The sequence below is a fragment of the Eptesicus fuscus genome, chromosome 22 (assembly GCF_027574615.1).
Source record: "Eptesicus fuscus isolate TK198812 chromosome 22, DD_ASM_mEF_20220401, whole genome shotgun sequence".
NCBI classification, from domain to species: Eukaryota; Metazoa; Chordata; class Mammalia; order Chiroptera; family Vespertilionidae; genus Eptesicus; species Eptesicus fuscus.
The window spans coordinates 42,301,169-42,315,653 of NC_072494.1; the positions used below are offsets into that span (position 1 = coordinate 42,301,169).

The following is a 14,485-nucleotide window of genomic DNA, read 5'->3' on the forward strand; positions in this document are numbered from 1 at the left end:
GAGTGCCTCGGGCATAAGCGTTCGGCGAGCGTGACGATGCCAGTCTGTGTCTCGCCTTCCTTGGGCGCTACCCTGCGGCATCTCCCTGCGGTCCCGTGTGCTGTCCCCTGGCCCCTCACCGTGAAGCCTCATCCACTCCTGCTGTCGCTCAGCTTTTCTCACGCCCGTGCTGGGCCTGAGACCCTGCGGTAGGGCCGTCTGGTGTCCTCGCATGAGTGACTCAGGATGTGAGCGCGTAACAACACTTGTTTATTACAGACAAGCCGTCACTTAACCATGTGCTGCAGGGTGTGCGGGGGCGCATTCACAGCAGAGACAGAACAAGGGAGTTGGGAGGAGCGTCCATTGTAACGGAGCCCAGACAGGGCCCTGACCGGCTGGGGGCCCTGACTTTCTGGGCAGGTCTCTCCCCTTCGCGGTGGTTCCATGTGGCATCTGTCGGGAGAATGGCCTTTGTGTGCGTAGACTTGCCTGGCTCGTGACTGGCTGTTAGGAGGTGCCGCTGGGGGTGTCCCCGTGAAGCTGCCCATGCAGGCTGCACTCTTTAGACCACCCACGTGGCTCCCCTTTGCAAGGGCCCAGGGACGAGTCCCCACACATGGCAGGTCGCTGCCGGATGGCGATGGCTTCACACAGCCCTCCTCCCGAGCTGGAGTGACAGCGGGAGGACCTGCCCCAGGGCAGTGTGGGAGCCCAGGCCTCACAGCCGAGGTCCTCGCCGCCCGCCCGCGGGGCCTCACCCGCCTCCAGCTGGGCTGGTGCAAATCCAAACCGTGGAATGCAGCCCAGGGGACTGGGGGGATGTGGGTGCGACGCAGGGCTGGGCCACGAAAGTCCTCCGTTTCCTCCTCATGCCGCCGGCGCTGTGCTGACAAATGCCTGTCTGTGGCCCGTAGAAGAATGTTCGCGAAGATCTAAGTCCCGCCTCCTTCCCAGCCCCTCATGCTGCTTGGGGACCTCCCCAGGCAGCACTGTGAGCCCAGGGCCTTGTCAGCCCCCGGTCTACCCTCCCTGGCCTCTTCCTAAACCACACCATCAATAACCATCGCTCAGAGACCCCGTCCGGACCCGGCCGACTGCTCCGGGCCTCCTGGGGCCTCTGGGTTTCCCTGTGCCTCTGACTTCAGCACCGGACCGTGGAACACGGCCAGCAGCTCCCAGCCCCCCGCCCCCCACCCTCCCCCATCTCGCCCCCACCCCCGCCCGTCGTTCCCCTCCCCGTGGTTTTGGTCTGTGTCGATGGAGGCATGCACGCTCTCGGACCTGGGGCATGCATGGGTTCGAGCCAGTGGACGCGGGGACAGACGGCATGACGGTGGGAGGAGGGAGTGCGGGCCCTTCCAGTGTTGGTGGCACCTCACGTCGGCCCCGCTGCTTTCCACGAGCGAAGGGAGCTGGTTGGTGCTTCAGCCACTGGCGTAACCAGATCTCTGTGGGCTCTTGAAAAATGGGGTTCTCCACAGCAGCAAATGTTTGCAATTAACTTGAACATGTGGTGGAATTTGCTTTCGCGTCCGTACAGCATGCTAGGCGGCGAGGGTCTGGGGAAGCATCGCTGGTCACGCCCGGGCCCTCGCCGGGGCGGATCCTCCACGCCGTGGCCTTCGCGGGTCAGCCGGGGCCCGCGCCCGCTCTCCGCTCGGCACGCCACTGCCTTCCAGGTGCTGGTACCCGCCCAGCGGCGGGGAAAGCGGGTTCTCGTCCCTTCAGCGTGGGGCTCAGCAGCCTGTGGGCCTCGGGGGCCCTGGCCTCTCAGGTTGAGCCGCTGCCAGCCCGGGCTGGGGGTAGCTGCTCCCACCCAAGGTCTGTCCGTGGGAGCCATGTGCTGTGATGGCCGCTGCACAGGACACGGAGGCGGGCCTGCGGCCAGAGCCCAGGTGAGCGCTGAGGCTCGTAGGTACTGGGGCGCAAGGAACAACGTGGAAAAAGCAGGGCCTTCGGCCCACAGCATTGGGAACAGGGGTCACTGTTGGTTTGGCAGTTTAACCGGGTCCTCAGAATCCAGCCTCTGTCCTGACCCCACCCTCCCTGCTGGCCAGCGCGCCTGCGGGGCGGCTCCCACCCTCCCGGACGCGCTCTGCAGCCGGCGGCCTGAGGTGCGAAGAGCTGGGCTATGGCTTCTTCGATGTTGGCTTCTCACTCATAGTTTCCTCTTTCTCAGGACCCCCCCCCCCCGACTTTACCTCTTATCTCTCTGGCTGTGGCTGGGCCATGCACCTGCCCAGGGCTGGGCACTGGCAAAGGGGAAGAGATGGGTCACCCGGCTGAGAGGAATTATGACTCGTCCTGGGATGGGGCACTGCTGCCCAGCCAAGTCAGCGTTCTCTTAGCAAGAACAGGGGGCTCCAGAGGTGACAGCGGTGTCTGCTGTGGTGACCCTGCACTGTCCGAAGGCCGCGGTCACTGGGATGCTGGAAGGGGAGGAGGGAATCTGGGAGTGGGGGTGGGGGGGGGTGTCCATGCCTGTCCAGGCTCCTTCCGCATCAACTCTGTGTGCTGGCCGCCCCTCATGCCTCAGCTCAAAGGTGTGTCTAGATCCCCCATTTCCTATGAAAGAGACTGAAGCCAGCTTAGCAACCCTCCTCCATCGGGCCCAGAACAAGCTCGCACCTGGCAGGAAGCACACATTTCCCGTGTTATCTCACGATGATCCTCTGTGTCGGCAGGTAGCAGGCAAGCTGGTCGCCTTCCCACCTGCTGAAATCGCCGTGACCCCCTGGCTCGCTCTGGAGTCTCCACGCAGCATGTCTGTCCATCACTCACGCTGCTCAGATTCCAGTTAGTACTTAAGGTTCTTGTTTAGGGCTTCGTTCCCTTCATCACTCCACCTGGAAGCTTCCTGTCTTTGAGTTTCTATAGCCCTTGTCACCAGTGAGCCCACATGAGCCACAGAGACAGCCGATGGGCAGAGACACCCTTACCGGGAGGGTGGGAGGCTCAGCTGCCTCCTGAAGGCTGGGGAAGATTTGGGGAGGTGGAGAGGACAGAGGCCAGGCCAGATCCTGAGGACAGGGTGAGCCCATCTCTAAGACCAACCAGGTCTTCATTCTCCCGCTCTCCCCTCACCTTCAAGCATCTTAGTACTCTGTCCCCAGGAGCAGTGGCTCATGGGTGCCATGTTGGACAGCACGATTGAGGATGTCTGTGTCATCACAGAAAGTTCTACGGAATGGTGACGCCCAGGAGGGCCACCGGGTGGTGTCCACTCACGTCTCACACATAACTCGTGGCTGCGATTTCCGGCCGGGAATCCTGTTTCACAGAGATCTCCGTGGTCCTTTCGCTCCTCCTGCCTGGCCCTGTCCTCCAGGCCCCTGGATGGAGCTGGATGGGGAAGGTGCAGAGCATGTGGGAGGCACCGAGATGGAAACTCTACCCCAGGCTTGCGCCTGAGGCGGCTGTTCCGCTGGCTGGCTCTGCACACCTGCCACCATCCCTGCTGGCTTTGCCATCTCGTCCCCGTGCTACTTGCCTCCACACAAGTTCCAAGGCTGGCGCTCTCCTGGGCTAGACCTGGCCTCGGTCATGGGTCTCAGAGTCGCTGTGATTCAGGAGGTTGGGGGGCAACCTCTGGGCCTTTCCTTTCTGGGAAAATATTTCGGTGTAATGGATAACCTCTCTCATCCAGTTCTGCCTTCTCAGGCGCTTAGGCTGACAGTGGTGAGAGTGTTGCGGGTGGTCACGCAGAGCCTTTCCGGTGCAAAGCAGCGCTTCGTGGTTTTGTTGGAATGGCCTCCGGCTACGTTAGGCAGCGGTGGAATGGAGCTTTGGTGGGTTTGGGCCTTAACAGACAGGATGTGAATCCTGGCATCTCCAGTTACTAGCTGTGTAAAGCTGAACAAATTACTTAAACTTTCATGTGCTCTATTTGTCCCATCTGTGAGGCGGGTGATAGGTGAGTGACATGACTCAGTTGAGTTCTCAGTGGGATCCTCTGCCTTCTGGTTGGCGGTGAACGGGTCAGGAGGCAGGAAGGAGCGGGAGTGCAGCGGGAAGCTCTGAAGATCCGAGCAGGGTGCGGGGAGATTAGGCGGAGTTGGTGAGTGGTCAGGTCTGTCTATTCCTGGAAGGTGGAGCAGAAATGGCTGGTGGACAGTGTGCATGGGATTGTGGGCAGGAGTCAGGAATGGTTCTGAAACGTTTGTCTCGAGCGACAGGGAAGTTGTAGGTGCTGTTTATCAACAGAGGAGTGGCAGCTGTGGTTGGTTGGAGCCGGTTTGAGTTGGGGTGTGAGGTGGGTGGGATGCGATCAGGAATTCTGCTTTGGTGTTAAGTTGGGGATTTCAATGAGAAGTCCAAGTGACAATGTTGAGTAGGTGGGTGGATATACAAGTTAGATTTAGGAGAGAGATCTGAGGTGGAGAGAGACATTTCAAAGCCATTGAAAGTAATTAGGCGAGACTGGATAAATCACCAAGGTCAGTGAGTTTAGATAGAAAAGAGGATGATGAGAGGGACTAGCCAGGAGACCGAGAAGGTGACTGGTGAGCTGGGGAGTGAGGGGTCCTGAAGCCAGGTGACCGCAGTGCCAGGCCATCATGAGTGGACATCACTAGTGGCCTTCGCAAGGGAGTTTTGTTAGAAAGAGTAAGACAAGTGCCTAATGGGATTGGCTTTAAAAGAGAGTGGAAGCAGAGGAGCTGGAGATAGGAAATACAAATATTTTATTTTTGAAATTTTCTACAAAGGCTATCAAATCAAGAGAAGGATATTCCCCCCCAATTTGGGAGAAATATATAAATGTAAAGATATTTACAAAAACATATGATGTAGCCTTTGAGTGAACTTGAAGTGATGAAGGCTAGTGCCTACGTGGAGGAGTTGCCCTGGAGAGGAGTTCAGGGCCCACTAGACCTTGAATGGAAACGGCAAGTCCTTCTGAGAACATTTGGCTTCATATACCTGCATCCTGACTACGGGGGGTTAATGAAAAGGAGGTCTTATTTTTCTCACTGAAAGGGAGTCAAGAAGTAGGAAGTCCAAGGATGGTGCAACTGCTCAGGAAGCTTTCAAGGATCCAGGATTCTCTCCTCTTGCTCTGCATCCTTAACAGGTGGCTTTTATTCTCGTAGTGCCAAGATGGCTGACTCAACCCCAGGTGTTATATTTTAATCCCAGGCACAGAAATAAGGGAAAAGGTGAAGAGTGAAGGCGAAATGTATGCACCAGCTGAGCCTTTCTCATCTCATAAAGAGAATGATAGTTTTTCAACAACATCCCACTCCCCACCCTCCATCCCCCTCGGCTCCCTGTCCTGCAAGGGAATCTGGGCAGGTGAGATTTTCCAACTGGGAACACAGTCACTGAGAATTTTGGTCACAGGAGGTAGAGTATGAAAGATCATTGTTCTCCAGTTATTTTTTTTAATTTTTAAAAATTATGGTAGTGTTGACCATCAAATTTATAACACAAAATTTATCATCTCAACCATGTTTAACAGTTCAGTGGCATTAAGTATGTTCACATTGTTGTGCTATGATCACCACCATCCATCTCCAGAACTCTTTTCATCTTGCAAAACTGAAACTCCACACCCATTAAACAGTAACTCCCCATTCCCACCTCCCCCAAACCCTGGCACCCACCATTCTACTTTCTGTCTCTATGAACTTCACTACTCAAATTATCCTATATAATAAAAGGCTAATATGCAGATCGACTGAACGGAGGAATGACTGGTCGCTCTATGACGCGCACTGACCACCAGGGGGCAGATGCTCAACACAGGAGCTGCCCCCTGGTGGTCAGTGTGCTCCTACAGTGGGGGACGCCGCTCAGCCTGAAGCCGGGCTCATGGCTGGCAAGTGCAGCGGCAGTGGCGGGAGCTTCTCCTGCCTCTGCGGCAGTGCTAAGGATGTCCGACTGCTGGCTTAGGCCCGCTCCCACATAAGCTGTCAGTTGGACATCCCCCGAGGGCTCCCAGACCATGAGAGGGCACAGGCCGGGCTGAAGGACCCCCTGTGAGTGCACAAATCTCATGCACCGGGCCTCTAGTCTCCTATACGTGGAATCATACAGTGCTTGTCCTTTTGTGACTGGTTTAGTTCATTTAACATAATGTTCTCATTATGTTGCACATGTGTCAGAATTTCCTTCCTTCTTAAGGCTGAATAATATTCCATTACAATACATTCCTGTGGTATCTTCCTCATTTGGTTTATCATTCACCTGTGGCTTCCGCCCTCTGGCTGTTGTACATAGTGCTGCTGTGAACACGCGTGTACAGACATCTCTTTGAGCCCCTGCTTTCAATTATTTTGGGTATTTACCTAGAAGTAGAGCCGCTGGGTCATATGGGTAATTCTATTTTTAATTTTTTGAGGACCTGAGGTATCATTTTCTATATCAGCAGCACCATTTTGCAGACAGTAGTGCACATGGGTCCTAAGTGCTCTATATCCTCCCCAGATTTTCTTTTTATAGTAGCCATCCTGATGGGTGTGGTGTCTTTCAGTTTTTCATGGGCGAGGAGAGAGTTGAAGGATAAAAAGAGTAAAAAAATGAAGGGGAAAAATAAAGAGAACAAGAGCTGGAACCTCCCTGAGCTCTCAGGACACCTGGAGTCTAGCCAGACAGGCGGGGACACCGTCTCATGGGAGAGAGGCTGTGTGGGCGGTGCAGGACACCTGGCTTTTGGGGCTGGATTTTGGGATTGTGCAGAGCCTGTGTGATGAGGCTAATAGGTTCAGATAACAGAGTCTGCCCTGCCCGCCCCCATTCAGAGCTGAGAGGTTTCACAGCATCCCGCGGGCTTTGAGATCTTTGAACTAAAGGCATTCTGGAGATTGAGATCATCCAGAGAGATTGTGCCCCTGCACGTGGGAAGGGCAGACCCACGTGGCTGCTCCCTGTGGCTTTGCTGCCACGGTGGCAGGAGGTCTTGACGCAGATTGTCCATCTGTGATTGTCTTTTCTTGTCACCCCTAGAAGACTGGGTGATCCTTACGAACAGGTGTTATGTATAGGATGTCCCCAAAAATGTGCACACACACTTTGGATAATTACAAAGGCAGTGTATATCAACATACATTTCATTTTCAAAATTGAGCTGTCAGCTGTTACAGTGTGTATACATTTTGGGGGACATCCTGTATATACAGTCACGGGCAAATTAGGTTTACAGTTGTCAGTTCATGAAACAGAGTTTATTCTTGTGTTACTTAATAATTAGTTATGTGTTGTTTATTATTATTATTAACCTACTTTTGCCACCTCCTGTGTGAGGAGAAGGGCGAACGGCAGCACTGCCCGGGTGTTGAGCGTGATCGTGGACTGGCCACTGGAGCACCAGCACGTTGGGAACACGCCCGTGACTGAGAATTCGTCTGGTTCCTCACACGGTGCTGCTTGTGTCAGCGGAGTCTCGGAGGAGCTCTTGGGTTGAGACAATAGGGCGTTTCGCCCTGCAGAGCACAATGGTAAAAATGAGAAGCGATGGCAACAAAAGCGATCAGGATTCACGGAGAGCTCGGTGTTGCCCCCTGCTGGGCTCTCAGAATCCTTCCCATCAAAACATCATCAATAAAGCCCTGTCCGCCCACTGTTGTCACACACACACACACACACACACACACACACACACACACACACGCAGCCAGGACATGCATTCTTTGTAAGAGTATACATTGTATTGGCCACGTGCCATCCAGCCAAGCCAAAAATCGTGAAACAATAGGAATCTGTGCCCAGAATATCAGCTAAAAATACCTCATCCCTGGCTCTGTGTGTGCTGGGTATGCTTACGAGGGTCCCAGGAGGCTAATGAGGATGAAGGGAAAGGAATACTGACATTTTCAAAGGAAACCAAACCTTTAACTCCCTAAAAAGGAAACATATATTTTCCGTGCGCCTGCCTTATGTTTCTTGCCATGTTTGCATGTCTGCGTGACACTATGGGAAGCCTGTGATCTACGCCGTGCCACCTTGGCCCGGGTCGTGGAATCCACGCTTTCACTGCAGTCTTGCTCTGCAGCCTGACTCCTAGACAGCTTTCTAGGTTTCGGCAAAAAAAGAAGGGGGGGGCGGGGAGAGGGGAGGAGGGGACCGAGAGAGCAGGAGCGACTCACTGTCTCACACACTAGCCACTTACTCAGCTGGTTAGGGTGACAGCCCAGGGGCCCAGGGACATCTTTCCATCCCCAGTTGGGTCATATTGAGCCTCTTTTATTTCTGACCATGGACTGAGCCCCAAGCCCTGCCTGGCTCTCTCATGACCTTCATGTTCTCTGTGGTCGGGGTAGGTCCCTGCTCCTTCTCAGCATTGGTTTCTTTCCAGTTATAATATGCGGGCGAGGCTGACTGATCTTGAGGGGGCCTGACAGCCAGGGAAGCGAGAGAAGAAGAGACGTCTCAGCGCAGGCCCACAGCCTGCGAGCAGCCTCACCCGAGCCCTGAGGTGACACGGGAAGGAGTCTCCCAAATATTTGCCAGAGAGGGTCAGCGCTGGCCAAGTAGCAACTGTCGGCTCTGGTCGGCTCAACACACAGCGCTGCCGACTTCCTGAATGGATGCTGGCGTCAAGCAGTGGCCGGGGTGCTGGCCACCACCCGTTGGCTAATGTCAGCACTGACCTCGGGTGAGCGGGGCCCAGAGCCATGGTGGCCTGAATGAGATGCACCTGCCGTCTCCTCAAGCACGTGTCCTTTCATTGTGCCTGCCGGTCTCCTCCAGTAACGTCTGAAAGGCTTGTTGGCGTTTGGTTTAATTTGTTATAACAACGAGAGTCACAGCCTTGAGAAATGCATGAAGTTCTAATTTCGGCTCAGTCTTGAAATAAATGATCTCATACCAGTATTGACGTGGGCAGATACGTCCAATTGATTTCTGCGAGTGTCAGATACTTCCAACACGCCATCTCATCAATCGCCAAGGCGTCTCGTGAGGTCGTTATGACTCATCGATGGAGCAGCAGGCGCTCCGGGAGGGTGACCACTGGTCCACATTCTCAGAGGTGGAAGGAACCGAGACTTGAACCCAGGTTCTATCAGACTGGAAAACCATGCTGTCCCCACTCTGTCTGGCTCACTCTTGACCAGATGCTGTGTGAGAACGAGGGAGGGACCCAGCCACCCTTTTGCGATGGACGCCGAGCCAACGCGTTACCCTGTGCTTCTCAGCGAGGTGCTCTGGGCGGTGCAGACACCACACTCCCCATTCCCATCCCTTTCTACGGCCCTCGCTGCTCCCCAGGACCCCAGGGACACGGGGCCTCTGATTGGCTCTGCCAGACACTATTGTTTCCCATTTTCTCCCCACCGCAGAGCCTCGAGACTGTCTCCTATAGAAGATGCTGCCACGTCTATTGTCCCTGCAGACTTTCCCACCGCCCCAGGCCCACGGGCTCCGTCGCTTATTGTGATGGTGTTGGCTCAGCCTCAAGGACAGAGACCTGGAGCCAGCTGACAAGGTTGCTTGTGTCACTACTTCTAAGGCCACAAGCCATGCTTTTGGTTCCCGATACTTTTGAATACTCCCCATGTTCAGCCACATGGTCTCCCAGGCTCCCGGCTGCAGAGTCTCCCGACAGACAGTCTTGGCTTATGGCCAATGCCTGTCTTGGTGCCTGGATGACCTCAGTTACCAAGTCAACATGGCATTAGTGAATGCTGCTGTACTGCCCCCTGGTGGAGAGGGTGGAAACTGAGCCTGCTTTGCAGAGGGACACAAAGACCTTCTCCCACATTCCTAAACCCAGGACTTAGACATACACCTGCTGGGCCCTGGCCAGGAGCTCCGTTGGTTGGATGGTCGTCCTGATAGGCCCAGGTTGTGGTTTCGATCCCTGGTCAGGGCACATACAAGAATCAATCACTGAATGCACATACAAGTGGAACAACAAATGGATGTTTCTCTCTCTCCCTCAACCCCTCCCCCTTTCCTTTCTTTCTAAAACCAATTAAAAAATGAAATAGCCCCGATGGAAGGGGGTTGGGCAGTGCTGGTGGAAAGGTGCCTCGCCTGCAGCTCTTGCTGTCCGAGGCTGACAGCAGTTCTCTGCGCATTTTGGCGGAGTGAGACCAGGGCACGACCAGCTGCTCAAGTTGGAAGCTGTGTGATTTTGGTCTCCATCCTTCCACTTAATTTTCCATGGCGCGGAGGCTTGGAGGAGCCCCCTTTGATGTCTTCAGGATTCAGGGTTCAGGTTAATGAAGAGCTCAGCCTTGCAAACCTACCCTGGGGTGTCATGATGGGGGTCCCCTTATATTCCTGCTCGGTCCTCCTGGGTCTCCAAGCCTTTGCCCTGGCGTGGCGCTGGGTGTTGATGAGGCTGCCCTGTTCTGCAGTCTCCCTGTGCTCGGCTGCTGCGCATCGGCCCACAGGGCAGATATGGGGAGTGTCTGCATCTAGAGGACAAGGGGCAGGTGGGCGGAGAGTGGAGGAAGGTGTGGGCATTCATGGGTGGAAAAGTCAGAAGTATTGATACTGAGGAGAAAATGAAGGCTCAATCAGCCAACCGCTTGGTTGTTACGTTGGTAGAGCAAGAAGGCATTTCATGGAAGCATGCTAGAACGCTTAGCTGGGTAAAGCCAGACAAATCCCTAGCCCGAGGCCACTGCTGCAGGTGGGATCTGGTCCCCAAGTCCACGGCCAGCACAACCGAAAAGCTGGCCTCGACATCCTTGCATCGCTCATGACCTCGGTCCTGACCTACCTGCCCAGTCCCTCTCTCTCCATCTCCTTTACTAATCCTGATTCTCCCAGTCTCTTCACCACCACCGTTTTGTTGAGGTTCCCATCTTGTTGAGGGCTTACATGTGCCAAGCACTGTGCTAGGTGGTTTTAAGGCGTTTGATCCTTACCGGGGCTCTGTGAGGCGGGTTCTTTCATTGGCCCAGTTATTGGAGAGTGAACACCACCATCAGCAGACCAAGGTCACAGAGCTGAGTGGTGGAGTGTGTGTGTGGGGTGGGCGACCTGGATCTAAGGTGACTTGATGACTCCATGCTGCCTCCGGTCCTGCTGTTTCCACAGCTCCGTGTCTGGCTGAGCGTCCCGGGCTCCTGGCCCAACCCGCTGGCCTGCGTTTCTGCCTGCACCTCGGGAACTGTGCCCGCCACGCTCCCAGCGGACGGGGTCCCAGCAGGAACTGTCTTGGTCCCTAGCGTGTGGGGGTAGCGTAGCCTCCTCACGGTGGTGTTGAGTTGGGGGGCCTCCCAGGCACTGTGTGCTCTTAACCTAAATCCACAGCAGAGAGGCCTCTCAGGGGTCCCTTCGGGTACTTTGGGGCCCAGGAGCTGAGAGCCTGACGGGGTCAGCTTGGTCCTGACTCCTGCCCATCCCCCCAGGGGCAGCAGTCTCAGGACGCCCTGCAGAGCCAGGGGCCGGTCCAGAAACCCTCGCACGAGCCGCGGCCGCATCCCACCTGCCTGATCTTTCTACTTAGTTCTGCTGAGAAAACAGTGCCCGCCGGACAGGGCGCAGGAGAGAAGCGGGGAAGAGCCTGTGAGCCGGCCCCCCGAGGCCCAGTCCCGGGGAGACGGAGCTTACATAGGGGTTCTCGTCGAGCTCTTCCCCCACGGAGTGGGCATGGCTGTGGCTGTAGAAATGCCGCAGGTCCTGGCACCACGCGGGTGTTCAATAAAGATGAATTCCCCCGTTTCTGTCTTCCACGAGCTTCTTTTCCTCCGAAGTAAAGTGATTTGGGGGCTGTGCTATGTTGCAATGACAAGGACCTGAGATGCAGAGTGGTGGAGTGCCCTGCCTGGACTGCACACGGGCAGCGAAAGCCACGTGTCCACCTGGCCTCGTGTATTCCTGCTGCTCAGGGACAGCCCTCCTGTCCTCCCCAAGGTCCCCTCTTCCTTGATCGCCTTAGACTTGTCCCCGAGGAGTCCCTCAGGTGCCAGCCTTCATCCCTGCTTTGGAAACCTCCTTGTCTCCATGGCTACAGAGCAGGGTTCCAAACCTGTATGAAAAGCATGAAGCATGAAATGGAGCAAATTAAGGACTTTTCCAGCCTGGGGAGTTTCAGACATGCTTAGGAGCAACCGCTTAAAGATTTCTTCAAGTGAAATCTCTAGAAATCAATCACCAATCAATCAATCAATGGATCAATTCTTTTTAGAAATGTGTTTCCTACAGTCCCACGGGCTTGCATCTCACCCCTGACCCTCTCCCAGTCAGGGTACTTCCTTCCTCCTCCATGTTCCCCCAAAAGATATTATATATATAAAATATAATATGTATTATATATATATAATATGTATTATATATATAATACGTATTATATAATACATATTATATATATATATATAATACACACACACTTATACATACATACAGAGAGAGGTGGTGTGTGTGTGTGTGTGCATGTGTGTTTGCACACAATCTCTTTGGCCTTTGCTGTGTTGTGTTTATGAAGATGTAGCTGTGAATGATACAGTTCTGGGAGAGTTTGTTTGGAGAACTGCATGGCAAGGCGGGTCATGCCGAAACCGTCTGGGGGCCTGAGATGAGGTGCTGGCCGATTGGGTGTCTCTGGTTAACAGGTGTGGAGTGAGGGGACCCCTGGATTGAACGCCGAGTCTGCCCAGGCTCTAAGTTTTTTTATGTCACTCTGGCCCATCGAAGGTCCGAGCTGCGTTCTCTGGGTAAAGGATGGACCGGGAGCCCAGTCTTCCTGCTCCACCCCCTGTGCTCTGGCCCCAAATCGGCCCCTTCCTCTTCCCTGCCGTCCTCCAGGGCACCTGGGACAGGCGAGGAGGCTGTGGGGTGGCATTGTGCTGGCCCTGTGGGAAGGATGCAGTTGTCCGAGGGGCGTGCCTCCCGCTGCCCCGCGAGCTGGCCTGTCCTCTGTCCCTCTCGTCCGGGTACTTCCTCCTCCACGCCTCAGACTCACGCCACGGCGGCCTTAGTGGAGCCGAGGACAGGTTCCCCTGGTCCTGCCTGGTGCCTGCCCACCAGCCACATGCCGTTCCCCTGCGCGGTGAGGGGGGACTGCCACGTTCCCAGGAGAATCTGTGATGGGGGAGCCAGGCCTGCCTGATGCCCAGAAGAGCTGGCCGTGTGAGACCTGCCTGCTCTCAGGGCACAGCAGGGCAGGCTCTGCCCCAGCGAGGCCTCAGGAGCGTTCAGAGGGGGACGGGCCCTGGGAAACTGGGGAGCGACAGCTGTGTTTTAATTGTGACCTAGACTTTGGACCTGGACTTGCTCTGAGTCTTCAAGAAAAGTGGAAGGTGTGTCAGCAGCTGCGTTCTCCGTGGCGCCGGCAGCTGTTCACACATGTGGCACACGTGACGGGCTGTGTGACGGGCTGTGTGCACAATGCTCCCTGAGTTGCTCAGGGGAAGTGAGGGCGACAAGAGTTGAGGTGAGGGGTCCTGGTTTTTCCTAGAGGGGACCTGGTGGAGGGAGAGACAGGACCGCACGTCGGTCCCCATCTCTAATCCTCACTGACCAGGCCTGGGATTTGAGCCCAGACAATTCCCGCCCCTTCCCCAGCTGCTGGGGAGCCCACCCCGACCCCCCTCCCGGTGGGGGCGAATGTTGTAGTGGGGGCGACCCTAAGGAGGAGGAGAAGGAGGCGCTGACTCACAGGGTGGAAGGAAGCTAACCAGCACAGGTGTTGCCACCTGCGGCTGCAGACGCCTGGGCCTTGCTGCCTCCTGAGTGTCAGCCGGGGAGGGGCCAGGGGGGGCTTGGGACGACGGGCCTAGGAGGGGCTCCCGGGGAGGGCCAGGGGGGGCTTGGGACGACGGGCCTAGGAGGGGCTCCGGAAGGGACTGACGGGCGGCTCAGGTTGCCGACAGGGATGAAGTGGTGGCTCTTGTGATGCGCAGCACCCAGCACAGGGGGAGGGGTCAAGGCGACTTGTCGGGGGACGGGTACGCCCGGAGGCCCAGACCCGACAGCACCCCACACGGGCAGCGGAGGAGCGGAGGGCTGCTGGCCCTGGGCCTGTGTTTGGGGCCACAGCAGCCCCGGGGCTGTCCACCAGCCTCACCCCCTTTAAGTTTCCAGGAAGAGGGAGGCGGCCAGGTGCCCCAGGTGCGAGCAGGGAGGGCTGTGTGTGGTCCAGGCTGTGCTTCTGACCCGGGCCGTGCGGGACACGCCTGCCGGCTGGCCCTGTCCTTCAAGCAGTCCTGGGAGGTGGCCGTTCCTTCTCCAGCCCGGCTGCCTCCACTCCGGGAGAGCGGCGGGTGTGGAGTGGTGCGTTCTCCCTCGGGCAGTTCCACCCGCCTTGCCTGCCGTGTCCTCTCCCGTCAGCCGGTGACCTTTCCACGCCCTTGACCCTCTGGCGTCACAGAGAGGCTTTCTTTCCCAGTTGCTTAAAAAAGAAATCAACTCTTTGTTTTGGAAATAGAGACATGGATGCCATCGGGAATGAACCGGAGGTATTTTTAGGGCACATTATCTCTTGCTTATGCCACAGGCTTTGACACAGAACCAGGTTGTCCTGAGGTCGTTTGGAGAAGAGAGCGCCTCTCCCAGGCCACCCTGCAGTGTGACGAGGACAGGAGTGGCCTTGGTGGGAGCCCGCCGTGTG

General features: G+C 56.0%; 1 protein-coding gene across 1 annotated transcript in view; it reads left to right on the plus strand.

Moving 5' to 3' along the window:
* Positions 1–14,485, plus strand: part of LMX1A (LIM homeobox transcription factor 1 alpha) — a 116,125-nt gene that overhangs the window by 67,657 nt on the left and 33,983 nt on the right. The gene's annotated exons all lie outside the window — the stretch shown is intronic.